This window comes from Cyprinodon tularosa, unplaced genomic scaffold (assembly GCF_016077235.1).
Source record: "Cyprinodon tularosa strain WSP-4 unplaced genomic scaffold, ASM1607723v1 ctg47, whole genome shotgun sequence".
In the NCBI taxonomy this organism is placed as follows: domain Eukaryota; kingdom Metazoa; phylum Chordata; class Actinopteri; order Cyprinodontiformes; family Cyprinodontidae; genus Cyprinodon; species Cyprinodon tularosa.
In genome coordinates this window covers 31,150-51,360 of record NW_024039196.1, presented here as the reverse complement: position 1 = coordinate 51,360, position 20,211 = coordinate 31,150, and positions in this window count along the sequence as shown.

Here is a 20,211-nt window from a genome sequence, read left to right as displayed (position 1 = left end):
ACTCAGACCCAGAGGTTTGCCAGAGAGAGTTATGATGAGGTCCAATTAAATCTAAAATTAAATTAAACAGGGGCCCTATTGATATAAATAAAGAAGAACGTTTGAGCTGAAGAATCTCAGACCAGCTGTGATGTATATAGCTGCAAGTGTTATGGTTTGGGAGTGATTTATTGCAGAGGGTGCAGTTCAGGTCACCAAATGATGGCCCCTTTCTGATATTGCCGTCTCAGCATTTAGCACCATGACTTCTCTTATGAGGATTGTCAACTTTTATTTATTAATAAGGTCCAAAGAAACCACCCACTGTTGTGATATTGGCAGAGGTTTCAAGTAACAAAGTAAAAATACTTTGTTACCTTACTTAAGTAGAAATTCTGGCTTTTTATACTATACTGGAATATTTATTTTTTAGACAACTTTTACTTCTACTCCTTAAATTCTTTTTGCAATCATCTTTACTTTCTACTCCTTACATAAAAAAGCAAAATGACTTCTTAGTTTTGTTTCATTTAAGCTCATTTTTGTTATGATCTGTTGGAATTTTAGAAAAAAATAAAACCTATCAAAATAAGTTTTTTTAATCCAGACGATACATTTCTTTGTGGTTGGAATCGGCACTGTACCAACTTGTTGTTTTCCACATGCCACAATAAATAGTTGTAAATAGCAAATAGTCAAGATGATGCAAAGTTCAATTTGACACTGTTACCATTAGTTATAAACATAAGAAAATTAAGTATAAGGAAATTATTATCCTGAATTGTAGAAAAATGTTCCTTAAATACAGTGACGCAAAAACAGTATAAGGTTAAAGCATCTTCCCTTAAAATTTTTGCTGTATTACGTTTACTTTTATACTGTAGTTTTAGAAATGGCACTTTTACACTCTAACTTAAGTAAAAAGCTTGAGTTGATACTCTACTTTTTCAAAAGCATTTTGAAACAGTAGGATTTATACTTTTACTTGAGTAAGAAACATGAATACTTTTGACACCTCTTGATGTTTGTAGGATTTGCTATGAATTTTATAGTGTGTTACTGGATTTTTTAATGGTTAATGTTTACAGCAGTGAAATTATGTATCACTCAACTCATAGTCAAAATACAAAATAATTATTATAATGATTTAGCTGTGATTTAAATTAAAGTAAGCAACAGTGCAAATTAGCTAGTTGTTTATTTTTGCCTATAAGTATAATAGCAGCAACACTGTAAACGCTTTGCTGTTTACTTAGTGGCCTCCAGCTGCCAGTAAGTTGATGTAACCTTTACCAAAATGTTTTTACACTGAGGTAATCTAAGGTAGAATATGGGTCTAAAGAAATACATTATAAATCCTGAAAAATCTTTGGGGGCTAATTATTTCTGACAAGTTATAAAAGAGTTTTGAAATGCATCTCATGTCTGGTGTTTATGTGTTTCTTGGATGACTCAGTATTATGACTCATTCTGCTAAAACAAAGCACTTCCAAAACAAGACCTAACCAACAAAAACAGAGTCGACATCTACCTTAGGTCGACTTAGTTCAACTTAATTACAACCTCAATGCCACCTTTATGCTGATTTAAATTATTTTATTAATGCAGGATATAGGTTAATGGTAATATGGGTATATGGGTAAATATGAGATTTAAAATGTAATTTAGGTTATCCAGACCTTCTCCTATTCTTTTCTAAAGCTTTTTGTGTTTAAAACATCAAAAGAAGATGGCCTCAATCTATTTAGCCTGAAAAAGCTCTAAACTTGAAAATAAGACCCAGATGGGACTCGAAAGACATGCTTGGGGTTTCTAAAATGCTAAGCTCCAAAGCTTCCTGTATTTAGAGCACTTTGTGAGCACCAAAGCAACACTAGTCTTTCTCATAAATTCATAAAAAGAATTCCAATGTTGAGCAAAGAAAATATATTTTTTTAAATCCTCCTTTATACCAAATTTGAAAGTAATTTTTTTAGAATGAATAAGGTATAAGGGTGCTTCCTCATTATGTTAGCAATTCAAAAGAAAAAGTAATGCTCATATGTATTTCTTAAAAATCATTTTATGCCTTACAGCTTAAAAGGAAACTCTATTTCTAATGAAATTGCAATATTGCATGATATAGTATAGCAAATCTCTTTATTGTCCCACAATGGGGAAATTGTGGTGTTTTCAGCTGCAAAATATTATATAAAAAGTGGTCAGACGATTATCTATCTTAAAAATGACAGCCACGCCAAAACACAAAAAAATAAAAGATAGATCAAAATAGCAAAAACTCAGGAAAATTTAAGGGAGCTGCTGAAATGGCGTCCTGCTCCTTGCTGGCGCCAGACGTACATTGAAAAGATATTTTTCATACAAAATAGCATTTTATGGCCTAAATAAATATAGATTAAACTACTCAGTCTGATGTTTTTAAGCAGTCTGGCGATCTTTACAAGGATTATACTCCGCATATGATCATTGCTAAATAAGTTGGGTGCCTACAGTGTGCTGTGTCCAAGACAAGGAAGGCAAAGGTCAGTAGAAGAAATGAGTGTGATTGGAAAGGTACACATTTGAGCAAAGCTCATTACAATTTTAAATTAGCTTTGACAACCAAGGAGATTAGAGTGACAGACTTCAACTTGCTTGGAGTTTGCTTGGAGTTTTGCTGTTAAGTGACCTGACACAGTGGAATCAAGTTCTTGTAATATACTGGGGTCAAACACCAAAAATCCAATGTAAGCAGATGTAAAAAAAACAGAGCCAGGGAATGGTCCAAAAACAAGCAGGGTCAATAAATGACTAGAAAGCTAATTTCAAATTCAAAAAGTCTGGAAGGCTTGACTCAAAGGACAAAGAAGAACCGGCCTAGGCAAGCTGCATGACTGAGAAATAAATAGGCTAACAAAGGAGGATCACAAACTCCAGGGCTCTGTCTCATAAAGCGGCTTTACTGACAACTCTAAGTTGTCTAAACCTGAAAATTTGGACTTTTCCATTTAACATAGAGAGTTTCCTCAAAATCTGTTTCAGTCATCGTAGTAACAATCTCCCCAGAGCTAACTTGGTCGGTAGCAGGTTTTAATAAACTCTGATTTTCCTCTGTCTCTGCTCTCCGTACAGCCAATCACTCTGGTTTATTTTCTGATTTAGTCCGATTTTCAAGTCAGCTTGTATTGTCACTTTCTTCATATGTACAAGACATACAAGGAAAATGAAATTACCTTTACTCTCTAGAGTAAAGGTAATTTCATTTTCTGATTTAGTCCGATTTTAGTCGTACTTTTGTACGATCAGCACTTTTTCAAAGAGAATTAAATATTTATAGGGAGAAGATTCTACAACTCATTTGGCAGGATATGAGATTACTTGTTTTTGGTTTGTTTAATATGAGTGAGATGCAGATTATTTTATTTTCATTTAGTTCTTTTTACAGTACATGAAGAACAACTAAAATTATTTTCAGATTGCACAAAAATAGACTCATTAATTCCGCACGAGAAAAGGAATTACTTTAGGGAGAGGATTAGGATTAACTAGATGATAACAACCTAATGAGCCTACTTGCAGAATCTGAAGCCATTCTATGAGATTTATAAATGCTAATAATGGCCATTTGTCTGCAAACAGCCATTTCACTGTGTAAGAAAGACTGAATCAACATGAGGAGGGACGCATGAGATGATCCACAAGTTCTATACATTAGAGCAAGGTTCTTATTCTTCATCCTCACTTGCAGCCAGAGGATTTCCCCTAAATAGATACATTGATCTACTACCATTCAAGAAATAATCCCGTAATATTTTTATTGTAACAACACTATGGCAAGCCGTACATTTTTCCTTTTTCTCCACATCTAGCATAAACATTCGGAATGTCTAGAACTTAATTTCAGATCTGCATATTAATAATATTACTGGTTAGCATTTGTGTTATTTATAACTATAAAAAATTTTTTTTCAGATATCATGAAAACATTTTCAGTCAAGCCGATAAATGTCAGATTGGCCACTTAAAAATTTCTTTTTTTCTTTTTTCTAAAATTCAGTTTCTGCTACAAAAATGTAACTGAGAAAATATATTATTACAGGTCTAGGAGTTTGATTTTTATCAGGAAGAATTTTATTTTATTGATCCACGAATGGAACAACAGAGAGGAGCACTTTTAATAAATGTAAAAAACGGCCTGCCATAGCCAAATTCATATAAACTTACTTATTAACTCGAGCAACAATCTTCTCCTTCGCCATCTTCCTCTTCTTTGTAGCTTTAGCGCTGTTTCTCTATCTCTAAAACACATTCTCCTTTTTTATCTAATTTTTTTGCATTTCTGCATTAAAATATCTAGTTCCAGTGGTGGAAATAGGCACTTCCTGTTGCCTGTTGCCATGGTGACTCGTCAAATCGGGGTTCCACTGATAATGGCTTTTCATACTTGTTGCACATGTGCTTAAAGGTGCTGTAGGAGATCTTGGAAAAATGGTTCCTGCAAGCTATATTTTTGAACATACACAACCATGCCTCTCCCTTCAGACCACCCCTCAAACCACGCCTTCAAAACACATGTTCAGATGAGATCGAGAACGAAACAAGTCGAGACCGAGACCGCTGCGGCAACCCGCGAAGAGGCGACTGGGCCATAGGCTGCTGTTGAATGGGAGTCCTGGTGACAGAGCACAGATGGTGTATGGGGGTCTTGGCGGCTCCGACAGAAATAATATTTGAAAGCAAGATGGTAATCGGGATGAACTGACTGTACAGACGATGTTTTCAGAAAAGATGCATCAGAAAAGATCTCCTACTGCACCTTTTACTTTGAGTGGACCTAGCTGTGTGATACCATAATTGTCTCAATCTAAACAGCATACAGAGACAGTGGAATACTAAGAAGGGAAAAATAAGACATCAGACTTACAGAAGAGAGGAAGATCACTACTAGACCAACATGGGCTTCCTAAACTCTTTAAAGGAGCCCCACTGATCATGCCACATCGATACAGTAACCCCTGGAAAAGAGCTGATGCTGATGATTCCTGAGAAACCGAGTTTAGAGCCTTTAAATGCAGTTATTCATGAGGAGCAAAATTAATAGAAATGTATCCTTCTGCAAATAATGCATTGAGATATTATTAGTTTTAATAATCAATTTGTATATTTTCAGAATTTAACTAATTAACCATTATTACTACAAAGTCTAAATGATGCAGTGACAGATTAGATTATAAATATAATATGATATATAATATAATTTAAATTAAGTTTTCATGTCCTTAGATATTGTTAAATATAACATGGTAATGACTGGCGACCTGTCCAGGATGTACCCCGCCTCTCGCCCATGGACAGCTGGAAATAGGCACCAGAACCCCTCGGAACCCCATTTGGGATTAAGCGTCTCAGAAAATGGATGGATGGATAACATGGTAATCTAGATGGGGTTGGTCTGCTACTGCAATGTTTACATATCGTATCAATATTAGATTTTATCTTTCCGTAAAATTTAAATGCTACTTTGGATATGAACTGCATTAGATATTAATATATATATATAATCACTAGGGGGAGCTCTTCAGCATGTCATAACAACATTTTTCTTTAAAATAAAGTTCTTCAAAAACTGTATTTAAACTGTGCTCAAGTTTGGGAATTAAGTTTTAATGTTTTATGTGGTTTTATTAATACATATGCAATAACAAGAGTAACAACACTTATGGGTCTGCTGATTGAACATAAAATATCAAAGTTTTCAGACATCCCAGACATGTCAACCTAAAGCTCAGAATGGCTTATGAAAGAAAAAGGCGCTGTTAATTTTTTTTTCCATTTTAACATATAATAAAGATGTCACTTTAAAATGAATTTATAGTAGGTGTGACTGCTGCTCAAAGCATTATTGCAAGAGGGGAAGCTAATTAAAAACTGTAATATGAGTCAGCCATTATATAAGAAAAAAAATGACTATAAAAACTTGGAGTCAAACCCAGAAGCAGTGCTGTGAGTAGAAAATGATTTGGTAAGAAAATGAAAAGTCATAAATAACAGACTGACATGAAGAGAGGCAAGGTTACATAGCAAAAACAGGTATGACTGCAGGAAGATAAGGCACGATGAAAGAAGCAAAGAAAACCAAAGAATTTGGAGTTCCATGCAACAATGAGCCAGGCAGACTGATTGGAATGGCAGGTGGACTGAATGAAGCTGATTACATGACGGTTGTGGCAGGGAGAGGTAAATATAAATGAAGCTCAATGGCAGAAAGAGAAAATCCACAGGAAATATAGAACAAAGAACTAAGAAAAAAAAAACTAAACATACAGAGTTTATATAATAATTAGGAAACTGAAAAGTAACCTAAAAACTGGAAATTCCGAAAAATAAAGCACATTGGGAAAAGAATTAGACAAGGTAAACCTTCAAAGGCACAAGAGCTGGCAGGGATAAAATCCAAATCAACATGGAAAAAAAGAAAATCAAGAACTCAGGGACCTGCAGATCATGAGAATAGAGCTAATTTTATCCTGCTGCTACAGATGTATTCTGAAGTCTACGCTCTGCTGCACACAAGGCAGGTGTTCGGGATGTAAAAAATTAGATTGAGATTTTATCTCAGACTTTAGCCACATATTATGACATTTTCTATGTACATGTAAGCAGAAAGTCAAACTAATCTCTTGGAAGCAGGAAATGAATCCTAAGATAACAATATACTGCTTGCAGGTATTTATCTTTTCATTTAATTTCAGCATTCAGTCATATTGTAGAAATAACCAAGCAGACTACTTATTAACTCATCAATATTTGCCCACTCTGCCTTGCTAAAGGTCACCTTATGATTCAGATTGTGATGATTTTCTGTGACTTCTACATTTGACCTCAAAAGTTTTCTGAATTAGTTCTACAGATTGACATGGAAAAAACTTTAATTTCTCTGATATTGTTGCTAACTCCATAAATATTAAAGGTACACCATGGATTTTGTGACCTAAAGAGTTGACGTATATGATTTATTTCAAATGATTCCTCAGGCCAATATACAGTGCTCGACATTATCAATGCTACGAGCATGGGTCCCCTCTTGAAATAACAACTATGTAATTTGGGAAATGACGCTGTGTCATTGGCCGGGTCATGTGACCTGGAAGAACATATTGCTTTACGGCCACAGGCTCTTATATCGTCATGGAGCTAAGGCTTTTGCTCTACTATTTTCCTGTCTTCTCGACTACTGGTCATGGCTGTGGTAAGGAAAAAAGTTTAAATCTTCTGAGAGGCTAAAAATAGAAAACCTGACTTGGATTGTGCGAGAGGAAAAACAAGAGTTGATCTTAGAAAGGAGTTTATTTGTTGGCGCAGGCTGAATTATGAGGCCAGATGTAAAACCGATTCTCTTTTCTCAACTTTACTATTAGACTGGTAGGTTAACACTTTGCTCTTAGTATACAGTCAGATATCTTTGTTATTATTTCGATGTTTAGTAGAAGCAAAATACGGGCAGAGGAAGCTAGCAGGCAATAGGCGTGTTTCTCACGCCCTCCAAGCTGAACCTAGACACCTAAAGGCTGATTTATACTTTGAAACTAGGTTATCTGCGTAGGTGTCGCAGTGAACGCAGAGACGTCCCCGCCCCCCTCAGCCGACACTCTGCTGCATCTCTCCCAAATTTTAGGTGACCTCAGACAGCGCGGCAGACAGGAGGCATCTGATTGGTCAAATCTACATCCACTCTACACTATGCATACTTCCTGTTTGGTACCTTACTATCTTGTTTTGTTTGTATGACCACCATTGCGGAAAGCGATTTGTGAAGTTGGTCCAGCTAGAAGAGCAAGGTGCGCGAGAATGCTGGGACCCTTTTTTGATCTGGATCCCCCCTCTTTTTGGCCCTCATGTCCGTCTATTGTCAGACAAACTTGCCCACACTTCCTCACCGCCTCTGCCGTATCTACGCCAACAGCTAATTCATGATTGACCTTCTTCCGTTGTGGCGTGGAATAAACATATCGCAGACCACGCTTCAAAATTGAGCATAAATCAAAAATGTCTGCATCATACCTGCGTCAAGCTCACTGCGGCATACAGCATAACTAGCCCTTAACGCAATCTCCAATCAAAAGACAGTCCCTCATGTCAGTAAAACAGCAGCTCCTGCAGGTACTGAGAGGAAGATCAGAGGGGCCAGAGCCTTCTTTATTGCTGCTCCTCGTTTATGGAATAGCCTCCCGCTGCACATTAGGGAGGCTCCTTCCCTGCCGAATTTTTTAACTAGGCTCAAGACTTATTCTTATTCGCTGGCTTTTAACACTGGCAGAACTTAGTTGTTGTGACCTTTTTAAAGTAGCTTAAACAAATTCATAATATTGCCTTATTTCATATTTGTATGCTGTATTTTATTCTTTTATTTTGTTTTATTGTTTTAAGTTATGTCCAGCACTTTGTTTCAGCTGTAGCTGTTTTAAATCACTCTACAATGGGGGAGTGGCGGCCTAGTGGTTAGGGCATAGAGCTAGGAATTCTGAGGTTGTGAGTTCAAAACCCACTGCCACACTGGTCTCTGAGCAAGACCCTTAACCCCCCATTGCTCCCTGGGCACCCCACAACGGCAGCCCACTGCTCCCCAAGGAGAGGGCGCGGTATTGTCTTCCAACATATTGACATTATCAACTTATTTATGCCTTTTCTTGGGTGGGTGAATTGTATTTTCCAAACATCTTAATTAGACAACTAATTTTGTTTTAGGTGGCAACCCCCTTCTCAGAAGAAGTCATTGTTTTGTTTATGTAGACCACCTACTTAGACTTTATGATGCCATCAATTGAAAACCATTTTTCTCTCCATTGTTTTAACCAACACCTGAGGGTTACAGGAAATTGGTTGGTTTTTGGCACTAATTTAAACTTAAAAAATACTTCTGTTCCAATTAAAAAAAAGTTAACCTGGATCACAATGCTGCCACCCCATACTTTCATGGAGGTAGTGATGTTCATTAATTAAAGGTAAGTCTTGCATTTGTAACAAATCGACCTTATTAAATTATATCCCAAAGGCTCACGTTTGGTTTTGTCACATTGTAATATCCTTTCACAAGGTTGAGGGAGATTTTAGCTCAAAGCTAAAGGAAGCAAATAAGCAAAGGGACAGTTTTCATCTTTACATCAAGTTCAGTTGTGATGTGATGAAGCAACAGTTTAAAGCAGTCCCTCCTTATGCCTCAAGGTAATTGCTGTTGTGCAGGAGGGCCAACGAGGACAGGGCACCACCTGGTGGTGGAGGGAGAAAAACACACAAACAACCACAAAAACAGACCACACAAACTGGATTCCTAACAAGCAGTACTTCATGCTATAAAGACAGATAAAAGCCTCAGTCAGTATTTTCAGAAAAGCATGAGGCTTACTTTTTTAAAATCTGGTATCAAATAAAAACTGTGTTTTTTATTTTCTCTGATTAGCAAATTTGTCCTAACCAGCTGGTTATTTGCTCTTTATTGTTATGAAGTTGTTGTTGTTTCTTCCGCTCTTTTCGGCTTTCTTTATGCATTTTATATTTGACTGTGTCTCAGTAGACATGAGAAAAAGAAAACAATCCCAGCTCACATTAATTTTAGCCCAAACAAGTTTTGACTGCCAGTTTCATCAGTGTTTGTAGAGTTTATCTTTAGCCATGCAGCTTGTAAAGAGGATCATAGCCAGTATTTGGAGACCAGATAATGTTTTGGTTGTTTAAACACAAAACTTTTGCAAAAATTTAAATAAACAAATAAACTTTTCACAAAATATCTTGATTTAAAAGATGTAGCACATTATTTGCTCACAATGTGTCAGTTTCTACCGCTAACTAAACAGACTAAAACCAGCCCATCGATGAGCTTCATGTATTCAATATATGATTCTAATAGCTTTGGGGATGATTAATGATAGTTTGCTAAAACTAAAAAGAAGAGTAATTATATTGTAGGGGAAAACATTCTAGCTTGTAATTGTTGCTAGAATTAATCATCAGGAATCCCAATTCTTAGTAAATATCTGACATATCCCACAGCTGTCGAGCTCATACAGCACTTTGCACGAGGTGTTTACACAACTACAAACTTCAGTCTTTTTACTGTGACTTTATTTACTATACCAGGAAAAAACAGTGGATACTTCTGAACTGAAAGAAAATAGTTTTATAAAGAACAACATGTACAAACTCTACTGTAACCAGTGGTGTAATGACAGGGTGTAGGATGCAGGAGTTCACCATGCAAAAGGAGGGAAGCTGATTTGAACCCCAGCTCTGTCTGCTTTAGTCGCTGCATTGCATGTCGATGGTGGTCAGAGGGTCTGGTGGCTCCTGTTCACTGCAGCCTTGCTCTGTCAGTGTGGCCCAAGCAGCTGAGGCTACGTGTATTCAAAAGATGAATGAATGAATTTAGTATGAAGTTCTCTGGGTCTCTTGCTTATATGTGTGTGTGTGTGTGTGTGTGTGTGTGTGCGTGTGTGTGTGTTTATAGACAGATAAATACTCATATACATACATAAGTGCTCTTTTTAATTGCTTCTACAGCTTCTGAATTTAAAAAGGTTTTGGTTTCTAACCTACCGTGGTTACTAAATAATCACGCTTTACACATTACTTAGTTTAGTTTATCATTATTTTTTGGCAGTGTATGTAAGATTCAGCAGTTGTGTGCATATATATGTGATTATGCTTTTCTTTCAGAGAATTAACTTTATTTTAAACAATAGTTGCAATAATGAACAATCGATCAAGTAAATCAGCAGAAATAAACCACAGTCACAGAGCACTGCTTCACATTGGAACCAATTAAAAAGCCTCAGTTGCCCTCAAACCCTTTCCAGTTTCTTATCTCTGGTGACTTATTAAATAATCTAAAATACCCAGAAATAACCACACTTTGCCACTTTGAGTGATCCTTAGCAAATTTACTATGTAAACCTCTAAGAAGAGGATATTAAGAATTCAAATTCCTTTAAACCAAACGACTACTTACGAAATACATTAAAATTATAAGCTGAGTCGTGAAATGCAATATTTTCCCATCTTTAGTGATTACAGTCTCAGGTGTCATGCTGCCTTTGGCTTTTTAAGTTCTCTAAAATGTAACCAGAGACACTGACAAGTGATTCACTGTCATACCGAGCACATATACAAAACAATACACCTCCGCCGAAAGAGAGCAGTCTGTGGTTCCTGGGCTGGTTCGCAAAGACGGAAGATAGAAAGGCTTGTCCTCAAATATAATCTGTGTGTTTCTGTTCTGTTAAACTACGTGATGTTGAAATATGCTACCAGAGACTCATATATGTCTGTAAAAGTTTAAAAAGCTGCAGGCTGCAATATACGGCTGGTATTAAAACTGTAGGAGTGGAAATGTGAAAAGTAACTGGGGCCTTCTAACTAATATAAGAGTTAATTTCACAGGGAGGCAGATGTGTTTAGAGATGTATCTGTTTGCATTAATGCTTGGCTCAGATGACAAAAACAACAGGTATATGACTCATCGCTGGAAATCCAGATGGTGGAAAGAATGAGGATGACAGCAAAAAAAAAAAAATAAAAATTTCCTTTATCTTGTTCCAGACCTGTAACGCTAGAATTATTTTCAGTTCTTAATTATCTTGAGTTCACTGGCCTAAGCATAAGATTCAGCATCTGTTAAAGCGAGTATTATCTGTCAGAGAACACTCTGTAACACCAGAAAAGCAGTTAGCATGATGTTTAATTTAATGAATTATTAAAGATGATAACAAACTCAAAGCTCAGACAATTTTTTTATTTTTCTGCTTCTTATCATCCGCTTGTAATTCCTAAAATGGAAATCAGGAACCTGTGACAGTTTTTACAGCGATTTGAATTTTTCAACATTCAAGGCTCCAATTTATTTTTAGAAGGAATTTATTTGATAGAACAGCATGAATAACTGTGTTATAGGGAATACAGCTTTTAACATTTTTACAATCAGCAACAAGACATACAAACAAAAAAACCATAAACTGTCTGGTAAAAAGACGGTTGCCTTAAAAGGTCAAATTAAAGCAAATGCAATACTAAGAGATGATATCTCTGAATAAATGACACAATCTTTGACTTTTACATTAAAGCAGGAGTGGGCAGGGATTTGGATACAATGAGGTAACAGAGGGGGTAACAGCAACAAGTTCTTCTCACATCAGATTTTAAGGTAAATGATTTCAGAGCTACATGGATTTTAGAGTGCAGAGCATTCATTTGTTGGAAAGAATGTCTAAGTCAGGACCAATTTCTCACTGATAATCCATGACAAGACAATTACCGTTTATATACATTACTCATCTCGGTATTAAAGGTATAGTGGAGGATGTCCTTTTTCTGGGTGGATCATCAAAATAAGTGGTACTCCTTTTAAACAGAGCGTGCACGAGGAGAAATGGGCTCGTGCACGCTCTCGCGTGTGTTTAATAGGCATTCCCTCTCAGGGGCGGTTACAGGGTTTTGCCTGTGGATTTTTTTTTCAAAGTGGAGAGGGTGGGTCTTTTCAAAAATGTATGAAAATCCTCCTCTTTACCTTTAACTCTGGCTATTTCACAAAGAATTATTGAAATATTTGGAAGCTAGCAGAGACACACCCGAATAAGGCTCGCAGATGTGATCCCAGTTAAAGGTGACTCTACCAAATATTTACTCAGGGAATAATTACTTTGATATGTATTTTGTAAAAAAAAAGAAGCTTCTTTAACTTTATATTAACAAAGTTCAAAATATGTTTACCTCTGTAAATATATATATATATATATATATATATATATATATATATATATATATATATATATATATATATATATATATATATATATCATTCTAAATGGGATAGAATTCCTACTATGTATAGCACCCCAAGTAATCCTCACATACAAAGTAATTATTAAAGCTCCAAAAAAATTAAGATGATTGGTTTTGGATGAGGTGGATGCGGGACATCAGCAGGTGTTCCAGGTGAGGCTGATAAGCAGCATCCAGATCTAATTTTCGCCTAAGCTTCATGTCTCAAACCCCAAAGTACAGACTGGTAAAGTCAAAGATGCCTTTATAAAAAAGTCTTAATGCTGCAAAACATTACTTACTAAATGCTTACAGCTCCAGTGAGCTGAAGCCAATACTTAGGAGGGGAAAAAGAAACAATTCACCTTCAAAGAGTCATGGCCTGGTATCCCTGAGAAGGGAGTTTTTCCACCCTGCATTCAACAGCAACCATTTTATGCATACTCATTGCACAAGACAATGCATGCTAAAGCTTGTGTAAAGTTCACTTTGGAGGATTTGGAAAAGCCTGTGAAATAATGGGAGATAACTATCTGATCAGATGAGCTCAGAGTTGATTTTTTTGGACATCATTGCACATATCCTGTTTTTAGGCAGAAAGTTTTTACACATCATCCCGCCAAAAAAAACACACTGCCGAAAGTGACGTCTACCAATCGGAACGTCACGATGAGGGCTGCGTTACAGTATTTGGTTCCAACTGACTGGGGAAATGGAAAAATGTGCAGGGACATTTTTGACAAAAATATAAAGATGAAACAAGTCAGGCTTTTAATGAATGAGAGGGAAGATTTTCCACAAAGTATTTAACACATTTCTGTCAGTGTGTGACACTAGTCTCTGCAGTCACTCTGTGGTAAATAGGGTCACTCCTGGTCGGTCATAAGGGCATCTAGGGTTCAAATCCCAGCTGGTTCAGGAAGTGCATCTCATGTAAAAACTTTACCAAGTCTTTGTAAAAGTTGTAAAGACTTGTTGAGGAATCCCCTAAATAACGGACGAGCAGGAAGGACTCAAACAGTATTTCCAACCCATATTTCCTAAACCATTCCAATCTTCATTTTTGGACTAATTTGCTTTTGTTTCTCTGTGGGTGTGCACTGTCTACGATGTTGCAAGCACCTAGTGAAACATTAGAAATCATCTTAGGCCTAATAAGGAAAACGTAGATGCATTCACTGCAGTCTGCAACTTTGCATTGGTCTTTACAGCATACCCTAGTAAAAGCAACAAGGTTTGTGGGTATGGGATAATAAAAAGCAGAGAATGTTTAAAGGGGTAAGAATGGTTTGCAAAAGACATTAAAAAAAAGCTCAGAATAATATTTTAAAACATTGCTCTACATATTTGCATTATATACATCCACATTTGAATAAGCTTGATAAGTAATAAACGGCTGGTGTGCCTCTAAGTCTCATGACAAAATGGGTACATGTGTATTTTCTGTCAGCTTTAGCTTGGATTAACTCTAACATGTGCAATGCAAATACACCATACAAAGCAGGAACTGTAGTCATACAAAGAGACTCTTTTATGTTTCTGCCTGTAAAAAAAATGGGCAAGCTACAACTGAAAGTCAGATTTATGCAAGTGAATAAAACTACAAAACCATAACTTAGCACAGCTGACTTTGAATTGTTACTTAGAGAGTTCTTACCTGAGCATTCGGAATAATTTTCAGGTTGACCTTGTGTTCTATGAGCAAATAAATAAATTGTGTATCTGTGTATATTCATACACAGATTATTTGGGTGAACCACTTGGCATGTTTGTAGTTTTCCCTAATCCATGAAACCTGATCAATATTCTGAATGCATCTTTATATAAATATATCCTCGCCACACTAACGCTGAACCCCACCATCCTGCTTTATTTTTTATTTTTTTAGGTTTCTAGAAAGCTTCTGGTATAATCCTGGCAACATTCTCAATGGAAAGAGTTTATTCATATTGGTTGTTTTGCAGGCAAAGACTCAGCTTATAAAAATTGTCTGCAAAATATTTATTAGGTTGAGGTCAGGACTTTGGGGAGGAAACTCGGGAAGTGTGATGTGAATTGGTTTATCTAATGCATAAGAAAAAGTTTTGATATTTGCTCAGCATAATTTTTAATTTTAAAATTCCCAACTGTGCACCGCACAGAAAAATGAACAGCCTCCTGCAAAAGTAATCAAACTGCATGACCTTATTCTCTTAGTTATATACTACTTTTTTGCATTTTATATATTTTGAATATCTATAAACCTACTTTCCTTTATTTGATTGCAATTTCATGTGAGATTCCAACACAAATCAGCAATTAACTGTAAAGTAAGAGAAACTAAGACATGAGTTTAAAATGAAAAAAAGTATATTGTTAGTGTTAACCTTGTTGTAGAAGTTTACTCAATAAAATTAACATGATTCCAGCTAAAGGTTCACAAGGTATCTGAAAGTTATGTAATTAATAAAATAAATAAGAAAGATAGAGCTGTTATTCTTTATTATTTTATATTCCATATTATATACATTACTTTTCAAATTTCACACAATTGATTTAAGTAGAACACTTAACAGGATAGTCACACTTTACAAAGATCAAAGTTATTTTAAAATTAACATTAACTCGCAGTCCATTTGATGCATATTAAAAGCTTTTAACCACAATTTTTAATAGCTGGATACAAGCCGAAGTCGATGCAACAGAAAAAAGAACAAATCAAATAAAGGTTTGTCATGTAATGTTAACATAGTTTAGTCCTTGAATCAAATCCATTGGAGCTTTCTTGGAGCCTTTGAGATGCACAGTGTGGGAAATATTGCTGGAAAAACTCTGCTCCTGTGATCTTTTAGATACACCAAACCAACAGTAGCAGACTTCCTCCATCACAAGCTTGGCAGTGAGAAGTCTAAAGAGGATTTGTGGGAACATTTATGTGCTTCCTCTCCTCTGATTAATGGATGACTGGCCTCCAATCTTGCTGCACTTTTGAGAAATGTCTAAATTAGGCTTTACATGTAATTTCCTATAAGCTAAGAGCGAAGTGGAATAAAAATTTCCCTTTAGTTAGAAGCAAGTTTTTGGATTGTATACATAGAAACAGTGATAACAGATGCAAATAGGTTTTTGCACAGAGCGGGGTATCTGACTAGGACAGGTGATCCATGCTGGTTGGCGGCAGCAGCTGTGTGCCTCGAGAGGGCCTAACTCCGGTTCCTGCTGAACTGAGCCAGTATTTGTTTAGTATTTAACTGTTATCAGCTCAGTAGGCACAGGAGGTTGAGCCCAGGCACCTGCACCTCCTTTTATCATCAGCAGGCATACTGCTTCATGAAGCATAAGCCTAAAATTAGACAGGCAATATTTAATTAAAGACTTAAAGAAATATTAAAAACGTTAATAAGTTGCTTTACAAAAAATGTCCAACTCAACATTTGGATTTACAATCTATTTATTGAAAAACATATTCAATGAACTCTACATAAAGCAATCATTAATTACAAATATTTGAAATGTGACTTGATTCAACCTTTTTTCCATTGACGAGTAAACACAATCTATGATACTTTTCAACATGTACATACCATTTAAGTTAATAAAAAGGTCAAGTCTTCCTAAGCTCTATGCTTTCAGCTCAGTACAAAAAGTTATAATAATTTTACATTCTGCTTGAATTTCAGAAAAAAATTAAACATCACAGAAACAGAGAGAAATGCATAGTATTTATGTTGACTAAATATAAAACAAACACTATGTAAAAAACTTTTATCCTGTAAGAACAAAACAGAACAGCTATCATCAGCAAATGAGAGCAAGAGGTACACCGGTTCAAGAATTTCTGCAGTCAGATTCATTCAAGAGTTGTTTTAATAAAATGGGAAAAAGAAAATATATCAAAAATAAAATTAAAGTGACCCAGTAAATCCAATTTTAAAACAAAACCAATTTTTTGCATTAAATAGGGTAACCCCCGGTCTGTCATTTAAGAATGTATTAAACCTAATATATTAAATATTTTTTTCACTTTAACGGCAAATGTGTTTTAGTCATAAAAGGTATTTAAAACGGTTTTGATATTCTACTGATAACATTTCCCTACACCTTATCCAATAAGCAAAGTTCCCACACTTGGGTAGAAATATTCCTATTCCAACTGCTGCCCACACCAGCTGAACCAGTTGAACTGGAGTGATGGATAAACCGAACATCAGAGAACAGGATAAGCAGACTCGGTCCCTAATTGGAGAGTCACAAAAGTTGAAACATCTGGCTTTTTGGAGAAATGTGCTCATACCATCTACAACCATGTCTGTAGTTTTTTGCTGTTATAATAACCATTGTAGGTCATACTGTGTCCATCTTTTGTGTCCTTCTTTTAAACCTCTTGGCTGATTTAGGGTGGTCAAGCAGCTGAAACATTGCTTGTTGAGTTTCTTAATTAGGGTGGAGCCATACTCTTAGTAAATCCCAATATAGCTGAATTTATTTCAGTAATTTCATCTAGAAAAAAAGTCTGTAGATTTAGTATTTAAATATAGACTTATCTATTTCTAGAGTTTAGAACTGAACATCACTTATATTCGCCTTAAAGCTGCAGTCTGTAACATTGAGGAGAGAGCAGACTTCGACTGAAAATTTGAAGAAAAACAGGTTTCACTCCACTCCCCCACCCTCTCTGCTTCACTCATGCCCCACCTCCAAGCTCCACCCCTCTCACAGCATCTGCGTGGCTACCGCATGCGACCAGAAGGGGGGGGGGGGATTCAGCGTGTGTGAGCTGTGATTGACACTACATCAGACGCTCCTCTGGCTGTGATTGGTTGTTTTGACTCGTCCCGAATTATTCTTTCCAGATTGAAATACAGGCAGTAGGCGTACCAATTGAAGCAGTTTTTTTCACAGGTTACATATCACATGTACTGCTGTCTGGGCATAGGGACAGTTTTAGCCAATATGACAAAAAAGTGATTTTTAAAAACTTACAGACTTCAGCTTTAATATAGAATTATGGTATGACCAACAAATGGGGTTTGCCACGTTGTGGTATAGACACTTAGTTACCTCTACAGGACAGCGAGTTACATAAGACTTTTGTTAAATAAGCTAGCTGTTTACAGATGACTGTGTCTAGGAAAACTAATGGGACGTTGAGTGGGAGAAATCTGGTTAGGAACGAACACACATGCAGCCAGGAAAAGTAGGGGGAAGATTGGGAGTTAAAGTTATAGTGGAGGATGTTCTGATTCTGGGTGGATCATCTAAATTAGTGGTCCTCTGAATTGTCAGTCATTCTGGTGATATGTTTTAGGCTGTCCTACGTGCTCGTCCCCATTTTCACTTACCAGTGGTGAGTCTGACACTGTAAAAATTGCAAATGTTCTCTAGGAAAGTGAGCTTGTATGAGCGATGCAAAAAGCTCAACACCAGACATGTTCAGAAATTGTTAACTAAAATGGGTAATGCTTTATCTGTTATTAAAAGATGTTCAAAATATTTTACACCACAGACTGCTGTAGTTGATGCTTTGTTTTTTTCACACCAAAACTAATAATAATTTAGAATAAAGCTGCACATGTCGCTCTCTCATGTGGGTTTAGATCAAATGTTGATAAAATACATGATCTTTTATGCTTAAAAGTTAAAGATAGCTTGGTGTATTCAGTAATGGTGTTTTTATGTAACATCATAACAAATAACATAACTTTAATTTTATATACAAAACTATCCTTTAGCATTGATACACATCATTATCCAACAAGCCAAACAGTAGGAGGTAGTTTATTTGACCTAAAATTAAAACTAAATCAATTCAATGTTCAGTTAGGTACAGGGCAATGTATGAATGGAATTCACTCCCAAATACCATCTAACAACAGAACACTCTCTATGGTTTCAAAACTTCACTGAATAAATATTACCTTCAAAGAATTCTGAATAGTTAATGCAAATTTAATTAAGGATATACTGTTGTAGGTTTCTTGTTAGCTTGTTCTTTGATATATATCTATTTCATTTTAATTATGTTTATCATTTTTTTATTTTCTTCTTAATTTTTTAGTGATCAATGGCGTTAAATGTAAATATGTATTAAGTTTTGTGTAAATATTTTGTGCATATAGTGTGTTAAGTGATGTGATAAATTGTATTGTCACATGGACGATTGTCGGATGACAGGAAGAATAGCTTTTAGTTTATGCTAAAGCTAATGGGGTTCCAAGCAGTAACTTTTAAACGGAGCGTACATAAGGAGAAATGGACTCATGCATGCTCTTACATGAGTTTAATAGGTGCTCCCTCTTGGGAGCAGGTACAGGGTTATGCATTTTGATTTTTTTTTAAAGAGGAGAGAGCAGGTCTTTTCAAAAATTCTTCAAAATCCTCCACTATACCTTTAAACACTTAACGAAAATAGATTATGATTAGAATGGTATTAGTAATAATGAAGGGGAAAGGTCATAAAATACATCAAAGATCAAAGGGAACAAACATCACAAAGATCTGAAACTCATATTTTCTTCAAAGCCAGTAGTTTTTTGTTATTCACACTTTGCATTATACATTCGGATTCAGTTATTTGCAATTGTGTCTAAATCACATCTCGCTGTTGATGAATAGAGAAAAAGCAAAACTAAACTCATTTTTCAGTAATCCATGTTGTTTATTGAAACAAGTTCTTTTTCAGCTTTTAAAACATTGAACGAAAACACACTTTGTGCAATATTTGCAGGACACACACACACATGCAAAGATTGACATCAGTGCTTTGCTTTCATGACCACCCATACAGTAAATGAGCTCAGAGTTCACAATCATGTTTGCTACTTGTTTTCCTGATGGGACATTTCCTGTACTTCCTTACTGTATAAGTAAGATTTCCCCTCCCTGTCTGCAGGCGTTTTCTGTTGGTCTTACATCTGGTATCTTTTTTTTTTTTTTTTTTTTCATAGAAATGGCTCAAATAAAGTGTTATGAAGAAGAAATGGTGAGAGGAGAAACTAAATGAAATGTTAAAACTTTTAATTCCTACAACCCATCCAAGCAGAGAAGCTTGTGATTTTCACAAGGTTGTAAAGAGACATTTTGTGCTTTGCAGCCAATCCCAACATTATTCCTGATAGTCATTGATAAAACCACAAAATAAAAGCATAACTTTTTTAACATGTAACACCTTTATTGGCGACAGTACATCATCCCATATTCCCCTTGTTTCTATGTTGGCTTGTAGCAGCTGTCATAATAGTGGAAAGCTGGAAATGTTTGTGAGGAGCGGAACTTAGCCACTGTGAACATAGGATTTCACTAAACTGTTCACAAAGCGAGCTAAGTCCTTCACCTCAAACAAACTGATCCACAGACACACTCCTTCCCACATCTTTACTAATTGAGCACAGATATATTTCCATTTTGCTTTAAGTCATTCTTCTTATTTTAGTTTCATTAACTGGTTTAGTATGGCCTCCTGTA